Source organism: Triturus cristatus, chromosome 4_2, assembly GCF_964204655.1.
Source record: "Triturus cristatus chromosome 4_2, aTriCri1.1, whole genome shotgun sequence".
Classification (NCBI taxonomy): Eukaryota; Metazoa; Chordata; class Amphibia; order Caudata; family Salamandridae; genus Triturus; species Triturus cristatus.
In genome coordinates this window covers 756025266-756044592 of record NC_140586.1, presented here as the reverse complement: position 1 = coordinate 756044592, position 19327 = coordinate 756025266, and positions in this window count along the sequence as shown.

The following is a 19327-nucleotide window of genomic DNA, read 5'->3' as shown; positions in this document are numbered from 1 at the left end:
AAGGGAAAAAATGAGAGATGTAACCTAGTCCATCATCCTCGGATGATCAGATGGAAGTTTCCAAGGGGGACATATCGTAGCCAAGGATGTCCCTCCACCCTCCCGCCAGTCACCCCCTGATTAGGGGGACACATCAAAGAGATCGATAGGTCATGTGGATATCAACCAGGCTGTGTCTTTGCCAGTTCTGTGGGCAGAGTTTCGAGGGGTGCTTTCTGTCCTTTGGAAATTTTAGTGAGGTTTGGTCGTTTAGGCCATCGCCGTCGTCCCTGCTGCCTCCAACGTGGTCTTGTATCTTCTGCGCTGGGTGCAGGACCTTCATCGCCGCTCTCCTCCACCGGGGGATCGATTCCTAGCCGGCGGCAGGCCTCCGAAAGGGAGCAAAGCTGGAAGAGTTTGTCGTCCATGCGGAAGACCAGACAAAACGGGTGGCCCCAGCTGTAGGAAATGTCGTGTTGGCAGAGGTACGAGGTGATGGGTCTAAAGGTTTTCCTCTTTTGTAGAGTGAGTGCCGCCAAGTCTTGGTAAAGGACAGGAGTCTGTCCGTGGAATGTCAGGGGGTGCATCTGTCGGGCCTTCTGTAGGATTTCTTCTTTGGTGTGGAAGTCTTGAACACAGACCAGGATGTCTGATGGCGGAGCTGTTGTAGGGTGTGGTGGTCCCATTCTGTGTGCCCTGTCTAATTTGAGGTCAGAGTCTAGAGGGTTGCCCAGGATATGGTTAAAGAGATCCCTGGTGTATTTAAAGATGTCACCCACTTCTTCATCGATCTTTACCCCCCGGATCCTGATGTTATGGCAGTGAGAGCAATTCTTCAAATCTTCGAGGTGGGACTGTAGGTTCACTTGCTGGTCGTGAATTTGAATGACTTCTTGTTGAAGCATCGACAGCTCCGTATCTCTCCCATCACTTTTCTCCTCTCGCTCAGCGACCCTCTCGCCTATGCTGTCCATGTCTCTGCGGACATCTTTGATTTCAGCCGTGAGGTCCCGCTTAAGTGTTTGCAGGTCCTCCCGCAGGACTTTGAACAGGGATTCCAAGAAGGCTTTCGTTATCAGCTCCTCATCTTCACCGCTGATTGGGGCAGCCAGTTCGGTGCTTGCTGGTGTATCACCCATTTGTTGACTGCCTTGGGCTTTTGTGAATTAGTCCTTGAGGGATTTTCCTCTCCGCCCGGGGGAAGGACATGCTGTACTTCAACGGGTGACTGCGGCGGGCACTGGTGGACCTTGTGTGACTGTATGTGGGATGAAATGTAGTAGTGATGGATCCTAGCGCTGTCCCTCGGCCCCTTCACAGTGGTGACGCGCGTCGAGCCAGTTTCACTCTGTCCGTGGGCTGATGATGTGCTTCATCTGAATAGCGATGGCGAGTCTCAGAGGGTCTGTTCTCTGTCGTCGTTGGAGCCCGCAGGTTCCGCTCCCTAGCTTTGTGCTATTTTAGTTTTGGAGCTCCTGGATCCTGATCTCCCGAATGCAGTTGGGTCTGTGCCGCATGTGAAACTTTGGTGGTCTCAGCGTCTCCGGCCGCACATGGAGGCTCAAAGTGGTGCGTCCTGGATTCATCCAGATTCCCCGTGCCAATTTTCTGGTAGGCCCCGGCAAGTACGGCGAGCCCTGTGATCGGCGGAGGCCACGGACACAATCCCTGCAGGCTAGGTACCCCCCGCTACGCCTCCACGGCGCAGCTGTGTCCCAGGCCTTGACCGGGTCGCTGGGCCTCTGCAAGTGCTACCCCAGGCGGGCCCGATGTGTGTCCCAGGCCGTGACTCGTATGCTTCAGGACGCCAAGCACACCTCAGCGGGCCCCAGGTCTCCCAATGTCATCCGCCGCCCGCTCCTCTCGCTCCCAGTGTTGAATGCACACTGTGACTTTCCCCCTTGGATCGGTCACTTGCCTTCTGTTTGGCGGAAGGGATGGTGTTCTGTAGGCCCGCGGCACCTCCGACCGGCTCCGGAATCGCCGAACCTCCGCTGGGCCTCTTCTCAAGATGGCGAGCTCATCACCGCACCGCTATGGGATCTGCCACAGCGGGAGCTCACCAGCCTCCCCCGTGGTGCTAGGCATGCACGGGTCGCACGCCGCTCTCTGGATGTTGCCGAGCAGCAGCCCGGTCTGCTTCTCTTGCCTCGCTCTTGTGGTCTCCGTAGGGGATCCAGGCCGCTCCGGATCCCGTCACTCGGCTGCCGCCACACCAGTGCAGGGTCGTCTCCGAGCTAGGCCGCACCTCCGCAGGACCGCTCCAGCGTCGCCGCCACATCAAGCACCGCAAGTAGGAAATACAGCAATTTCTCACCACCGCGGCATCCGCTGCATCAGCCACGATAACTGGGCACCGATGAACGGGTGTCCGACTGCTGGTTGCGGCGAAACACCAGTGCTTTGTCAGGCGGCCGGCAGCGGGAGAGACAGAGCAGCAAGTCCTATTGAACCGCCATCTTGGCCACACCCCTGCATGACAATTTTAGAGATTACGGCTGGCTCATAAGTCAGTTTCTGGAAAAAGTGATTCTACTGACACACCAGGAACACTTTCATTCAAAAATTAAATGCCAATCAGCCATCAATTTCACGACTGCATGATGGACCAGTAGCCATCATTTGTATTAAAAACAAACCCGAAATGCAGGCTTCTTCATGAAAAAATTCTATGTCACTGATGCGCTAGACATCTTCTCAAAGATTTTTGAAGACGTTATTTTTTTCCTGGCCAGGACCATCTGTCATTAATGGCAACCCCGGAGTAAAAAGAGCAGGGCTACCTAAAATAGAAAAGCCTCTTGGTGCTGTTGAGCCGTGTCAGAGTTGGCTGAGCCTCCTTTGTCAGAACTCAGCAGCTGTTCTCTGACTCTAAAAAGACAAGGAGCCATGAGGAGGGTAGCCAGGCACCCAGTTTATCAGCCTCTTTTAAATGAAAGCCGTAGACATTTGTGACCCAAAGCAAGGACTATGATATATGTTGGTAGTTGATTGCAGCTTACACTAACACTTTATCAAGTTCCACTATTGCACTTTGGCTGCTTAAACCAGGGTCCTCATCCGTGCTAAGCACTTGGGGGCAGATTTACATGCCCCTCGCGACACATTTACGCCGCTGTTGCATCACTTCTGTGACACAGCGGCGGTGTAAACCATGCGCCATGTTGCCCCTTATTTACAACGTGACGCATCTAGGGAGATGCGTCATGTTGTAAAGCCCTGTGCCACATTAAAACTGCGTCAGGTTTAATGTATGCAGGGTGGGCATTCTGTCGGAAAAAGCCTCGGAAAAGTGACGCAGTGAAATCTACAAGATTTCAATGAGTCACTTTTCCGACGCTGCTGCGTCAAAACCCTGCGCCTGCTTGAAGCAGGCGTAAGGCATGACGCAGCATGTTCGGTATGGGCAGCCCCTGAGCATTGCTGGAGTTGCGTCGTGCTTGCGACACGACTCCAGCAATGCACTGCCTTTATGCCATCAGATGCGTCACGCATCTGTTTATCCTTTCCGCACGATGCGCCACATTGTAAATGCGGTGCATCTGTGGTAGCGCAAGGGTAAACATGCGTGACACATCTTACCTGGCGCATCCCTGCTTATATGCAGGGATGCGCCAGTCCTTGTAAATCTGCCCCTAGGTTTAAAAATTAAGGTCACCAAACTATAGCAGTGTTAGGCTGGAATAGTTACCTGTAGGGGTGGGCGGAATTTGCGAAAGCGACTTTCGCAAATTATCGCGAAAGTGTTTAAAATCTCCGCAAACACGCGGAAATATCGCGAAGATGCGGAAGTTTTTTTCCCGCCGTTCGCGGTATTTTCTGCGTGTTCGCGGCTCACCAACTTACCCATGCGGTTGCTTGCGGGCGCGGCCATCTTGTTTTCACTCTTCTCGCGGTGCATGATCGCGAGAAGAAAGACGTGATCGCGCAACGCATGACGTCACTGCGGGCGCGAACTGTCGCGAGACAGCGCAAATGGCTAAAACAATACAACATCTCATGGAGAACGCGACCGGATCGGGAAAACTTGTCGGCGAACGCGGGGATTCAGGTAAGGCGATCGCGCGGGCGCGAGAATGTATTATTTTACAGCGCGAGCAAGAACCAAATTATCGCAAAGCTGCGGAATGCGGAAATTTTGACATTTCCGCGCTCTCCGCGGAACGCGGAAATGCCAAATTATCGCAAATTCCGCGAACGGAACGGAAATTTTGCCCAGGCCTAGTTACCTGGGCAGGAGGTTACCGGAGTTAGATGGAATGGGCTGAAGTTGAGGGAGGAAGCAGCCAGTAAAGTCAACTCTTTGTACCACTGTTGCGCTTCCTGACTGTGCATCCCAAATTACCTCTAACGACCAACCAAGGATGCATTATTAACGACAGTGGGAATCCCAAAAGGGAGAAGAAAGATGTCTACCATGTGAGGCTTTTCAAGCACTTCTGAACATCAAGAGCCCTAATCGCAAAACATGTTCTTCCCATATGGTGCCTATGGATAGAGGCTATGGCGAATGGGGCCTTCGAGAGTTACCGCATCAATGCAAACATAGATGGACTTTTTACAGCCCTTATTGTATTTTGAGCAACACATTGTGCATTTGGACGGCCAATTTAAAATCCATGCTCCTAGGACCAAATTCCTCTTAGAAAAAGACATAAAAAGTAACAATGAGCAATAAAATGCTGGAAAAGAAAAATGAGCCGGCTTAAAATCATTTGGGGCAACTATTTCCACCGAGACTCCCAGAAGCAATGCATAAAAACGCAAACCTGAGCAATTTACTCTTAATTGTTTATTTTTACTGCAAGAAAATGCTTTTTTAATGAAGACAACTTTATGTTTCTCTCCTTGATTTTTTTCGCCCATCTACATTTAAATGTTCACTTCATCCGGCTGATCCCTAGTCGATAAAATGCATAACTGACACATAAAATGTGTTATGGCATATTTATCTTCCAGCACAGACCCAAGAGATGGTATTGTTTGCATTCAGTGCACTTGAAGCTCATCGCCTCATTTGTATAACATATGGTTTGAAATATGTTTTCGATGGCGTTCTCCCTCTTAGTTCTTCGCGCCTCTGCTTTCCCAAACCCTCTCAACGCGATAGAATGCCAAAAAATGTTCAATCATACACTGGAGATGGCAGTCGATGAGCTTCTGAGCTGTCTTATGTCCTTATACTGTGGGCCATTTATGCTTCAAGAGCAACATTTAAAGTGCCCTAAAGTATAGTGTTAGATGTCAGAGTTTTTAATAGCATGCAGTGTCCGCCATTTTGAACAGTTGTCCATGGCCAGTTTACTATAAAAAGCACATTTATTGGGACTTTATAATTTTAGACCCCTTTGGTCATGCGCATCATTTTTAAGCTGACAACTGTGTACAGGGAAATGCCGGCGGCCATATGGACACTGCACTGTGCACACTGCATGGCTACAGGCCAGCGCACACTCTGTGGCCAGGACACAGACATCATGCATCTATTTATGTGGGTAATTTGGAGCTCTGGTATCATTTACAAATCATTCCACCTATGTCCTCGTGTTTATTATGTCATCTGAACCAATACACTTTGGGACATATTATCAACAAACGGCGTTAAAATTATCGCCGCTTTAGCAGAAAACTGCCGCTAGAGCGGCGATAATGGGCTTGATAATATGCTATTGAGAATTCCCATTGAAGCCCATGTTCTGGTGTCAACATGGGCTTCTATGGGAATTCTCTGCGGCATATTATCAAGCCCATTATCGCCGCTTTTGCGGCAGTATTCTGCTGCTAAAGCGGCGATAATTGTAACGCAGTGCGTGATTATATGCCCCATTGTTTTTTACACCGTGTCTAACGCTGTGCCCAATAGGGTCGGGGCATAAGTACTGGGGGCCTCAGTCACAATTATTTGGCGTAGGGTAGCACCGCAAGCCTTCCTCCTGTGCTGCCCTACATCAAAAGAAAAGGTCAGAATTGTGCAGTATATGTAAGTTATGACAAATTCCTGACCTTTCTCCCTGTGCTGGCACTCAAAGGGATGCCTTGCGCCAACACAGGCCCCTTGCACAATGGTGCAAGCGTGTCTGCATTGTAGGAATGATTGTTTGCACCAAAACAATAAATGGAGGCGATTTCCTGTTTCCATGTGTGCTACTGAATGTAGCACACATAGAAAGAGGAAAATATGAGGAGAAATAATGTTATTTCTCCTCGTTGCTCCTCGAGACGTAGGCTTTTAACTAATTCCCAGATTTACAGTTTGTTGTAATTCTGGGAATGTGTCAAATGCCTTGGGTGATACGTGGGAACACCCACAGTGACGCCTATGGCATGCCTCCCCATCATAGTGTGAGGCATGCAGCGACTTGCACTGCGTTGCCTCACGCCATATCTACAAAGCCATGAAAAGCCATGCAAGGTGGCTTAAGCCTTGTGCGCCACCAGAACGGCTCAAAAAGTGTCGTTCCAGTAGCGCACTTGGCTTGTAAATAAGCCCCTGAGTCTAAGGCATGACTGGTGCACTCTAAATGGGCAGAAACTCTGTGTATGGTATGGGTATGTAGTACAGGACGTGGCCTCCATCTACTAAACTCACTGTGACGTTCATTCACAGTGGACACAAAGTAGAGGGCATGCCTTCCAGACATGCCCTATGCCTAGTTTTTGTACCCCAACCCAACTGTGCATGGGCACAACCAGTATGTGGTAACCACAAAGGTCCTCCAGTCTTAGACCCTGCTTGATATAGACTTTATCTACACTTATAGGCTGCTAGACCCCGTCTTTAGGGATACAGAAATATGGGCCTGTGGCCAGTCTATGCTGTGCCCGTAGGACCTGATTCACAAGGGTAAACAAACACTTTTGTGTAGGTTTATGGTCGTTTACGATTGTTTGCTATCCACAAAGGTATTTCACTAGTAATATCTTTACAAATACGGAGTCTTTGTGAATCACAACCAATTGTAAACTTACACAAATTTGTAAGTTTACCTTTGTGTTTCAGGCCCACACTCTGTCCATGTTCTGTTGTTCTTCATGGACGCTTTTAATCTCACTCCCATTCTCAACTTCACTTTTCTTCATCTATTGCCTCTGTTGCTTCTGAAAATAAGAAAACTTGCTTTGGTAGAAGTTCCTTGTTTCATTAAGCAATTAAACATTGCAACTTCATGCAGCTTTGTCTCTGTAGCCAGGGGAATTACTAATATTCCATAAATTCTTTAGAAATCTATTTTTTAAACATTGTACTTTGCCTCTTGCTCCTCTTCAAGCCCATTGACAGCAGGAGCAGACAACCCTGCTGTGTCACTAATACTCTTTACAAGCATCTCTTTAATTTAATTTCTTTATTGCTAGTGAGTGGAATTATAGCTGACTTTATTTTATATAGAAGCTGATTCTATCAGAAATTACATCACAGGTGCTATTACTGCTTTTACATAACACAGCACTGTTCATGTCACCAAGGACATCACTGGTTTAGTTGCACATAGTTTACCAACCTACTTATAGACTTGTTTCCCATGTTTCAGTCATCCACAGTGAGGAGCACAAGAGGGAAAATACCAGTCAGGACGCCCTCCACTCATAACGACCATCAACAAAATAGACCTGACTGGTTAGGACATGTTAATAATTTGTAATTTTTTCAGAAACAGGGGTAGGGTACTACTCTCTCCACCCAATTGCTGGCTTTAGTCATTTGCCAGTCATATCCATTTCTATATGTCCCACTGAAAATCTTCTAGACACTCGTAAATATATACCCTCTCTTAAAAGGTGTATACAAAAAATGGTGTGAAGGGGAGAAAGTACGTCACGTACGCAACACCGGAGGAGCTGCTGGTAGGGACTCACCAGTTTGCCCACGTTTCTCATCATCTGTAACTTCCTTACCCGTGAAAAGAAAAGGAAAAAGTATACAGTGTAAAAACACAAGCAGTGAAGAAACAGGTAAAGAAAGATATGCACAAAAACGTGTTTGCGTCAGAGCAACACCCCGTAATGTGAAAACAAGAAAACCACTTTTCTCAAAGTAAAATTGAGTTAAGACTCACATGCATAAGATCCTAATTTTATTCCATATAGCGAGCCAACTCAAAGTTAAAAACAAACTGCATGTTTCAGACCATTTAAGGATGGGCCAACATGTTTCATTGGCAGGCAACCATTTCGGCAATTTCATCAGGGCTCGAGGCCAGACTTCCCCTCACTGGATTCCAAGTTTAAAGCATGGGTGACAGGTGGTAGCTCATAGTAGTCATACCGGCTCCCCACATCTTATGGGGTTGGCTTTCAATCGTAAGTACCCCAGCGGCACAATCCGTGACCGTTCATATACCGCGTTTACCCTACCCCTGTTTCTGAAGAAATTAAAAATGATTAATATGTTCTTACCAGTCAGGTCTATTTTGTTGATTGTCCCATGTTTCAGTGCCTTGCCTGACAGGCTCTGGTAGGAGGTCTTGTCCTTCACCTACGGCTTGCTGGCCAGTTCTAAAGTACATAATGGGCTTGCTCTGGCAGCAAGGAGACTACTGTCAAGGCATGGCCCAATGCCATACTCTGCAGCCGGAGCACACAATCAGTTTCTGTTGGAATTCAAGAACTAGGGAAAGAGGGAATGGAGAAAACAAAGTCGAAGGGAGAATATAGAAACAATTGAACTGTGGTTCTATCATGGATTCCCTCAACAGTATGGCATGTATGGCATGTAAGCTCTGCTCTGGAGTCCCTAACCCAGAAGGGAGCTTGCTCCCTAATATGGCATGCTATGTTGCCACAGGTTTAGCTGGTTCCTATTTCTTGGGCCAGAACACCTCTCTGAACCTGGGTGGTATAATAAATGCAGACTCTGGTTCTATGCTCTTTTACTGCTGTACTAGGTCTTTCTTCATTTGACCTCTTCACTGTTGTCCCCAAATTCAAACAATTGTTCATGGGATTGCTTTTTAACCACAATTTGAATTACAATTGTGATGGAGCTCAAGTCCAAGCTCTTCTGACTGCTGGCCTATTGCTAACTTGACCTCCCAAGGCTAATGCTTATTAATGTATCCCTGACTGAATTATTGCATTACTTTTTTTTTGTTTCGTTCAAGCTCATAGCTGGATATGAGGCTCACTTGCGGTGAAATAATTGATGCAGAGTGCGGTGGAGCAAGGCAGGCATGGCTCACATATGGTGGCTAACACAGCACCTGTGAGTATCCTCCTTGGCACCTTCCTTACATGGTCACTGGACATACAGCGCGTAACATGCAGAATAATTTTTTGTCATCATGAATGTTGCTAGATGAGTTGCTAGCATTAAAGCCATTGATGATGACATATGTGATATCATGAGTAAGGCTCTGAGTAGTGCAATCGGTAGGGGGTTATGGTTAAAAAGATATGCCCTCATTATGATGTTGGGCGGACACACCATTGCGGGAAAGGAACCGACCGACCGTGGGTCGGTGGTTCCGATACGCTAATTTGGATGTGAACGCATATAGTGTGGTCGGAAACATCCATTTTCCAATTAGGCTTATGCGGCGGGCTGAAAATGGAAGTTTGTAAACATACCTACACCATGTGGCAGGCAACACGGTGCAAGGATGTTGAGGGGGGCATCAGAGATGGGGTAAGGTGGCCCTGCCATGGGCCCCCAACATTGCTTTCCAACAGCCAATCCATGTTGGATAGGCCGACATGGATTGGCTGCCAGAAACCAACATCATAATCCTGACGGAGGGGCCGAGCCTGGCTCCGCCATCATTGAAGGGATAACTATTCCGCTCCTCTTCTGACGGGTTCACAGAGCCTGTTGAAAGAGGAGCAGAATCCCCTTGCAGTTTCCCCTCTGACGGCCATAATCAAAATACAGCGGTCGGAGGGAAACCTCAGGATGTTAGGCGGAGAGCCTCCGACCGCTGGTCAGAGGCTCTCCGCCCGACATCCAAATCGGGCCCTAAATATAACTCAGAATTTGAATATTGTTAAGTTTTGATACAAAACCTTAACTTCCCTTTGACTAACTTTTTTCAGGAAATAGCTTTAGACTTTATAATGATATATTTCCAGTTCATTTCCTTTTGACATGCAGTGGACCCAGTATGTGCATTTGCATACACGAAAGTTAGTGCCTTTGACTAGTGTATATATCCAGTAAGCATACAGGGTATTGCATGCCAGTACAGTGCACAGGTCTGTGGGGACTCACTAAAGGGTATGGGCTTTGTAAATGCACTTTACCCAGTACCCTACTGCCTTCTTTTCTTTTGATTGGGACCTCAGGAAACCACCCTAAATGTTAAAGGTTGTCTAGAATTTGCTCTTCATTGTTCATAAGGTGCAGTAACCCACTGACCAAAAGGATTTTATTTTTGAAAAGGGACCTAGGCCATGCCCTGCATGCTTACTTGGAACAGACAATAGTCAAAGGCAAGGCCTTGGGATGTGGTATGTCATTTAAACATCTACATGGTCCAATACTGTTTTTTTCAGAATATACATCTGCAGAATACACAGATCAAAATTGTCAACTTCTGTCCACCAATGACATGGCTAGCTCAGGTTGACATTTGAATCTGCGAATTCATCTGCAAAATGTTAACATTTTTTTAAACAGGCTTCTTCGTTATTTGTAACAAAACCAATGGAAGATTTTTACATCAGACCATAAACAACATGTAAAGTACAAGGGCCATTGCTATACTGAAGTGTTAGTTTTCCTTCTGTTCAGCATTTCCCCTATCTCCTGGTACAGTATTTTGTAGTAGTCCACTCTCCCCTTACAACCTTACCCTCTCTTGAACAACCTGTACACCTTTGTCAAGGCCATAGATATGGATTTTTTACGTTTCGGCTAGATTTCCCAGACTGGCACTAGCAGCTGGCCCATGACACATGCACATGCATGATAAAAGGGGATAGAGCAGACTGCAGCTGTGCCCGTGCGACGGAAGGAATAAGCACCAGCCAAACAGGTCTTGGGCAAAAGAGGCTCCAGCTGCCAATCAAGATAGATTCTACGTGTCTCTGCTGCAATGCTGTTACCACTTCCAAGACATCAGAGGAGTGAGGACCGGAAGAGTATCTACTGAGCTGCAAAACATAGGAATGAAAGATGGAAAAGGAAGTAGAGTTTGTATGTGTACGTGAGAATGTGTTCATGTTTGTCTGTCGGAGTGCATCCACAAGTGAATGGAAGTAAGCATGTGCATGTTCGTATTTGTGGGAGGAATAGGGTAGTTAGGGTGTAGTAAGAGTGGGGACAAGGTAAAGGAGCATACCGAAGCCTAGGAGGATTCTTGTTTCTACACCTACCTACATACATGTTAGGTAACCGTGGGCAATAAACTCCAGGAGGTTGCAGAGATTTGTTAACTACGCATTACATTGAAAACACGGAATTCATGCAAAAATTCCGAATCTACCACGTAGCGGAGTTAGCTACTGCACCCACAACTCTTTGATAAGACAACTTAACCTTTACATGCTAAAAAGCATATAACCAATTCACAAAAGTGAACTTTGAGAAATATTAGGCAATGAGAGAGGTGATGATTTTGGGGTCACCCCTAACCTAGGGGGAGGACCAAGCAGATGCATTGCACACAAAGAGCATATCATGCTGAACGATTCGGTGGTGGTCCCACCCTCCTAGGACCACTACAAGCAAAGTTATGGGCAAAAATACAATGCCAACCAAAGGCCCAGCAAAGCATTATGGGGCGAGTTTCTAGAGTGTAGTGAATATTATAGTATTAGCTGAGCTGGGAGAGCCTACCCCTTGAGGAATGTTTTGATATTTGATACTATAATATTCACTGCACTCTAGAATCACGTCCCATAATGCTTTGCAGAGCTTTTGGTTGGGATTGTATTTTTTGCCCATAACTGACTGTGTTTGGGGTGGTCCTAGGAGGATGGGACCACCACTGAATCGTTCAGCATGATGTGCTCTTTGTGTTCAAGGCATCAGCTTTGTTCTCTCCCTAGGTTAGGGAGGACGCCAAAATCATCACCTCTCTCACTGCTTGCTGTATTTTCATTTTCACTTTTGTGAGATGACTATATTATCAAAGGAATGTGAGGTTTCTGTTTTATTAATTGGCAGGCGACAGAACAGAGTTGCAGAGCGGAGTTCACGGGTTTTTGTTCAACTTCTTAGAATTTTGTGTAGTGGTACTTCCCCAATTACGCCCACCCTTAATGTTTGGTACATTTAGATACGTCTGGTTAGGGTTGTATTGTAGGAGTACACATTTTTATTGTAATGTATTTATACGCTTGCATATATTCATTGTTTCTTGCATTTATTCTGTTGGTAGTTATAGTCATTTATATCTGTTTCTTTGTTATGGTTGTTTCAGCACACCTATTTTACACTAGAATGACGCTGGTTCAATAAATACTTATTGGAAACGTCCCCACTGTCTATTCTGTGTATTTCTCTGAGACAAAGTGAGCACGAGTGACTGAGCGAAAAGTACTGTACTGTTTCCACAATCCCTGATGGGACAAGGTTGTCATGTTCGATAGTTGCAAAGAACTATTCTCTCCTTGGTGAGAGGAGTTTACAGTGGCACTGTGAGCTAGCTGGTATACAGGCGAACATACCTAGTGGGGGGTGTCTGGAATCAGTCTGGACACCAACCCCACAGTCTATGTTGTCTAAATGCGCAGATCTTATATAGGTTTATAGGAACTACACAACAGATTGTTTTGTATTGGAGTGGAGCAGACTGTTTTGGATTGGAGTGGGGCAAACTGGAGTGGGACAGATTATTTTAGATTTGAGTGGGGCAGATTATTTAGGATTGGAGTGGGGCAGAATGTTTTGGATTTGAGTGTGGCAGAATATTTTGGACTGGAGTGGAGCAGATTGTTTTGAAGTGGGGCAGATTGTTTTGGACTGGAGTGGGGCAGATTCTTTTGGATTGGACTGGGGCAATTTGCAGTGGGGCATATTTGAGTGAAGCAGATTGGAGTCGGTGGGTTGGGAGGATTGGAGTGTGGTGTGGGGTGATTGGTTTGGATTAGATTGGACTGTGGTGGAGTGGACTGAGTGGGGTAGATTGGTTTGAGGTGAGGTGGGCTGAACTGGCGTGTATTGGAGTAGAGCGAATTCGAGTGGGGTAGAGTGAGGTGTACTGCACAATTATGTGTTAAAGCATCATTTCAGAAACTACATGTAGGAAAGAATCAATGTTGCTTTGCAATAAGAAAATGCTCATCTTTTGAGAACAGCGCCCATAATTAAAAACAAAAGAAAACTTGAGTGCAAATTAAAAGAAAATTAACTTTAGAAATAAAACTTTGCAGTTTTGTTTGTTCAGCTGGGCACGTTTTTGGCAGTCACATACCTTCTGTTTACAGGGGACTGGAAACTAAAACAAACAAAATAGTGCCTCAATCATGTCAGTACACTGATTAAGTTGAATCAATCGGTGCTTGGTCCCTGCTCCACAGAGAGAAATGGAAATGATGTTAGTCCTGCAGTGACAAATTACGATGCTGTAAAGAGAGCCATGCAAGCCAACAAATGAGAAAGCAATGGGCGGGGTCCAAGCCCTTTTTGGATACAAGAGTGTCTCACAAGCGAGAGACATGCACTAGCGCATGCTCGACCCTAAAAAGGGGATAATGGAAAATTGTGTGTGTGGTAAAATGCTGTATACGTTTTGAAAACAGAGGGGCCATGTGACATTGCATAAGTAGATGTATTAACTCAGTCTTATATATATAGCTCTGTTGGTTAAGCCCAGACACCCAAACGGAAGAAAAAGTATGCTTTGCACACCAAGAAATTATTGGAAATGCGTGGCCCTGAGTGGCTTCATGAATCAGGAAAAACACAACGCAGCGTAAATCACTGTGTTGTGTTACTCTGCCCTGGGAAGATGTTCCATGGGCATCGTAATAATAATAATTACCCGGTATTTGTAAAGCACAAACTAATCACCCATAAGGGTCTCAAGGCACTGGGGGCCATCAGGGAGATTAAGGGCGCTATTGCCCAGGGTCACATGATGCTGAGCTGATCTGCCTCCGGCCCTGGGGATCAAACTGTGTGCTCCACGCTCCAGAGTCAGCTGCCCGGGTGGCTGCACCACACATCTCCCTGTTCCCACACAACTACCATGGATTTTGACGCATTCAAAGATTTACCATCACTGGTAGACCTGGGAATACACCAAAAAGATACGCATTCCCAGGAGAGGCGTAATGAGGGAAAATATCTTAATTTCACTTTCTTAATTCCTCTTTCTATGTGTGCTGCATTCTGCAGCATATATAGATAATGGAATATCCCTCTGAGGATTGTTTTTGTGCAGGAAGGTGCCGCTTCCTGCACAAAAACAATCTTGCATGCAACACAGGCACCCTTGCACCGGGTGTTTGCACCATGGTGCAAGGGTGCTTGCACCATGGTGCAAGGGTGCCTGTGTTGGAGCTAGGCAGCCCATTGTGTGCCAGCGCTGGGGAAAGGACTGTAATATGCCGTACTGTAATAAATACAGTGCATTCATGCCCTTTCTCTGTAACACAGTGCAGCAAGGTGACTTACTGCACTTCGTAAATTTTTAATAAATAGTCCCCTGAGTATACATTTTATTTAACTACCATGAGATATTGACCTAGTACTTTTATATTAAATATGCTTTCCATCCTTTTCAGCAACCACCTCTGTGGATTTTGTTTTAGAGTTTCCATTAATCACCTGGTTGGTGAGTACAAGCCTCTCTGTCACTCAGAGCTTGAATGTAGATAGGCACCATCAGTCCTGTTTAGGCATCTTTTTGACAGTCCCGCTCAATTTCAGTGATAGTCTCTGACATGAAGGCACACCAGACCTTCATTTTTTAAAAGGCCTCCATAGAAATGTGCTCAGAGTGACTGTAAACAGGGCATCATCAGCGTTTCAAAAGAGGAGGTGAATTGTTTTCACATCTAATTTTAACCACACTGGTGGGTGCTAAGCACTCTTAAGAATTAAAGATGTCTTGACATTGTCATAATAATAGCTTAATTGAGTGCATTTTAAAGGAATGCTATTAAATATGTACATTCTTTTGAATTATTTAAAGCAAATACTCAACTTATTTGTGTCTGAGCAACATGCATGCAAATACATCTAGCAACATATGTTGCCTTCCCACTTGTGCGAGGAGTTTTCTCCGTTTTTTTCTGTCTCAGATTTCTCTAAAATACAGGAAAAAATGACTGTATTGCTGGAGAAATAAGTATTTCAAGTTGCAGCAAGCTCGGGTGCCTCTAGCATGCTTTAGTTGTTGGCATTGTGTCCTATCATCAATACATTTTGAAACAATGGGTCTGAATGATCCATTTTATAGCACAATTATTAGGTAACGTTGGTGAAAAAAGTTCTGAAAGTACATTCATGAACTAGCTTAATATTCTCATGGCATCCCGACAAAATATGCTGATAAAATATTGTGAAAAGAACAGATGATGGACAGAATGCTGAACAAATCAAACATTCACCCCCAGTCACAGATCTTGGTTAAATCCATCATGTTTTTGCACGCCACACCATTCCAGTTTAGACCCAGCGATATGCAAATCAGTCTTGACCCTGCTCCCCATTGGAACAGTCCAGCCCAAACTGCCAGGCCAGGTCCTCCCTGGAACAGAAACAAGCATCCTCGGACCGGCTGTGGAGTATCACCCCTAATCAGGCTAGCTTGAATCTGGTGGCGTACACATAAATATTGTGATATCAAACATATTGTGATCTCAAAAATATTGAAGGACAGATTATAGAAGGTACGAATATCGTTTTTTGATTTGTTATATAAATGTAGTTATACATAATACTGATTTTCAGTTATTTAGTTGAGTTGTATTAGTTTGTGTGATAATATTTGAATGTTGTTTGTTTAATTATTTTGTAGTGTGATGTTTTTGATTTTATAATATTTTAAAAAAAATTTTTTTAAGAGTTTAGGTCAATTTGTTTTGCGTGTTGTTGAGTTTGTACCGGAATAGGGTAGGAATTCTTTTTTAAATATACTTTTGAATTGATTATACTTTTTTATAAGTAGTAATTTGTTAATTTGATAATTAACTATGCAATTTTGTTATTAAATAGATACACTTAAAAATATAGCAATAGGAGGAGGAGCCAAGATGGCGACCGGGACGGCAGCGTAGACTCCCGGCTCCGTGAACCTCCGCATCCCGCACGGATATCCTGCATGAGATCCTCAGCCTGCGCTATGCGCTCGTATTTGTGAATGAGAGTGGCAACCGACCGTGTGACTCCGAAGTTTCTGGCGGCGGTACCGCCGGAGAAATGTGCCTTTGAAATTTGCGGCCCGTGCAGCCCTGGAGCCAGGACCTCGAGTGGACGCCTTGGCCGGGTGGCAGTTCAACAACAGCGGCCTGTGGTGACTGGGTGGAGTCGGACCACCGGAGAGGTGCACACCTCGGCCTACATTTCGCCGTGGTCGTTCCTACCGCTAAGCGTAGCGGACCGAGTGCATGCCCGGGGTGGCAATTCTGAGATTCTCCGGTGATTGCCCCTGCCTTTGACGGTGAGCTGCCCGGACGCCGCCCGTAACTCGCCCTGATTCTTGCGGGCTGCTCCCGGATTTTCGCGGGCGCTGGTCCGTGGTGGGGACGACTGTTGCCCGTGACCACACAACGGATAATTTTTGCCTGCCCCCGGAACCCTGTTTCCAGCGACGTGGACCTCGAGGCGCTTGTCCCTGGGTCCCGGTCCCAATACGGGTCGGGCTTACCCGGCGGCCATCTTGTTATGATGAGGCCTACCATCCTGTCCACCGGGTCACAGCAGGATTGGGAGTGTGTGACTTTTGGGAGTGTGGCGGAGCGCTCGCAGAGAGCTGTGCTGGGGTACGGCGACCTCCTCGAGGCTCTCGGTGCCCTTCATTCCACCTTGGTTCATGGCATCGGGGTCTTGGGGAGTAAGCTCGATGGTGTGGCATCAGCGTCGGGACAGTTGCGGCCTGCCTGTCCTCAGGTACACAGGGACTTCCCACACTGCACACAGGAGGACAATGTCGCGGCCACCCCTGAGATTAGTGAACAGCTGGAAACTCCGGACAGTATGCTTCCGTGTGATCGGCCGGCTGTGGGTCTGATCTGTTCCGGAGGTATTGGACCTGAGTGGGAGGTGGTGGCCTCGTCCCGTGCACGGCCTCCGGCGACCCAGGGAAAATTCAAGCAACAGTTGTCTACTTTGGCTGATTCCGCCTTCCTGGACCTTGTGTGCAGTGCAGATCCTGGGGCAACACTGGGAAAGACGTCCCTCCATGATGCGGACTGTGTTGGTACTCAGAGACTTCCACCCCACCTGTGTTCGTCGCTTCCCGGTCGTTTTTGGACACTCCTTTACCTTGTAACATTGGACATGGCGCTGGGTCGAGGGGTATGCATGGGCAGATTTGCAAAGAGTGGTCAAGGATAAGGCTGATCCTTCAGGGGTGGTCATCTAGTAGACGGGCGGGCTCAGGGGTTGCGTGCTCTCATGGCATAGCTATTAGTATAATTGGTGCATAATGCTCCCCATCTTTCTTTGACATGGTCGATTTTGTGCTGCTTACTGTTTGCCTTGGGGAAAACTTACCGTGCAGGAGGGAGAAGCCGGGGGCATGTTTTGAAGGCCCTCCTCCAGTTTATTAATACTCTCTCTACCCCCCCGTCTGGTGGGGTTCTTTTCTTACTCCCTTTTCTCTGTTCTTCTATATTTCGGGTCTGGTTCCAGGGCGACAGGCACACTGCTGGGGGGGGGGGCCGTACTCATCTGCAGAGGTGCAGGGTGGGGGGTTGGGGAAGGGGATTCTTTAGTCTTTACCCTTTTTTTCCATGGCCTCCTTTTTCTTCTCTGATTCTTCTTTGTTTTTCTTTTCTGGGATCAGCGTGGTACAACTCCTTTGTTGTGAATCACTGCTTTTTCATGTGTGCCACAATTTCCGGGGTGTTTTCTGGGCTTTAGGGCATGGGACTGCAGGCGCAACTGGTCATGATACTTCTCTACATCCTGCACTTCCTGTTTTAGCGCCATTGACTCAATAGATTGCCGTTTATTGTTTACGTTTGTTATTCTGCCTGCCATTTTTCGCTGCTGGGAAATTGTTTGGCACCTGATCCTTTCGTCTTTCCCTATTATAAAATGAAAGCCTTCTTAATCCTGGTGTCCTACTTGCGCCATTCACTGGCCGAGAATATATTAGCATGGAGATTCTGCTCCCCGAGGTTCTGCCTGTGTCAACATTGGATCTCTGTTGCTTTGACTGCTTAGCGGCCGGCCCCGGGGGGTTGTAGGCCCATACTTGTTATTGGTTGAAATGCTAATAAAGGTTTTTCAAAAAAAAAAAAAAGAAAAAAAAAATATAGCAATAATTGTTTTATTGGCTAATTGTTTATTTAGATAATTCATTCTGTTAATTATTTAATAGGTTTTAATAATTTCTATAAATATTATGCTCACGTTTTGGGCATGACATTTACCTTTAAACTAGTGTCATATTTTTAAATGTATATATTTTTTCTGTTATTAATTTATTTGTTTCTGTTGGAATTTTAGATTAATTAGAGGGGAAGCATTTGAAACTTACTTTTTTGATTGATATACATTATAAATATAATTTTATTTATAATTTTATATGTTAATTTCAAGGTTGTAGTTTTTAATAATTTATATAAATAATGTATACTATTAAAAAAATATGAAAATGTATAACTTACAAACATAAAATAAAAACATGCTCTTTAAAATAATCACAGAAAATAATGAACATAACATTAAAAAATACAATAATATAACATTAAACTATGTTTAATATGTTGCTTACGGTGGAATGAGAATACCAATCTAACCTCTCCAAAGTCCAGCACTTGCCCTATTGCTGCTTACGTTGGAGTGGGAATAGTAAATATGACCCCCCAAATTCCAACACTTTCCCTACTGTCATTGAGGTTTGAGTGGCAACAGTGAATTTAACCTTTCCAAGTGTAATTTTTTTATCTCATTTTTAAAAATGTATTTTAATTCATATTTTTTGTTTTTGTTTTATAACTTAATTTAATAGAAAATATGTTGTTATTATTTATTTTTGGGAGTCTTTTTTATACATTTATTTTATATTTTAAGGATGCTTTTGTGTAAATGTGATGTATTTTTTACATCTAGGTGCCGATTTCGATCCGTTAAAAAAAATTACCGTACGACTCGTATCCGTATTTTTTTACGTACGAATCGTACAAGTCCCGTACAACCTGTGAAGTACGATTCGTACTTTAAAAAATACATACGAATCGTATCGGGAAAAGGTCTACGAGACGTCCCTGGACAGTTTTACGTATGAGTCCGATC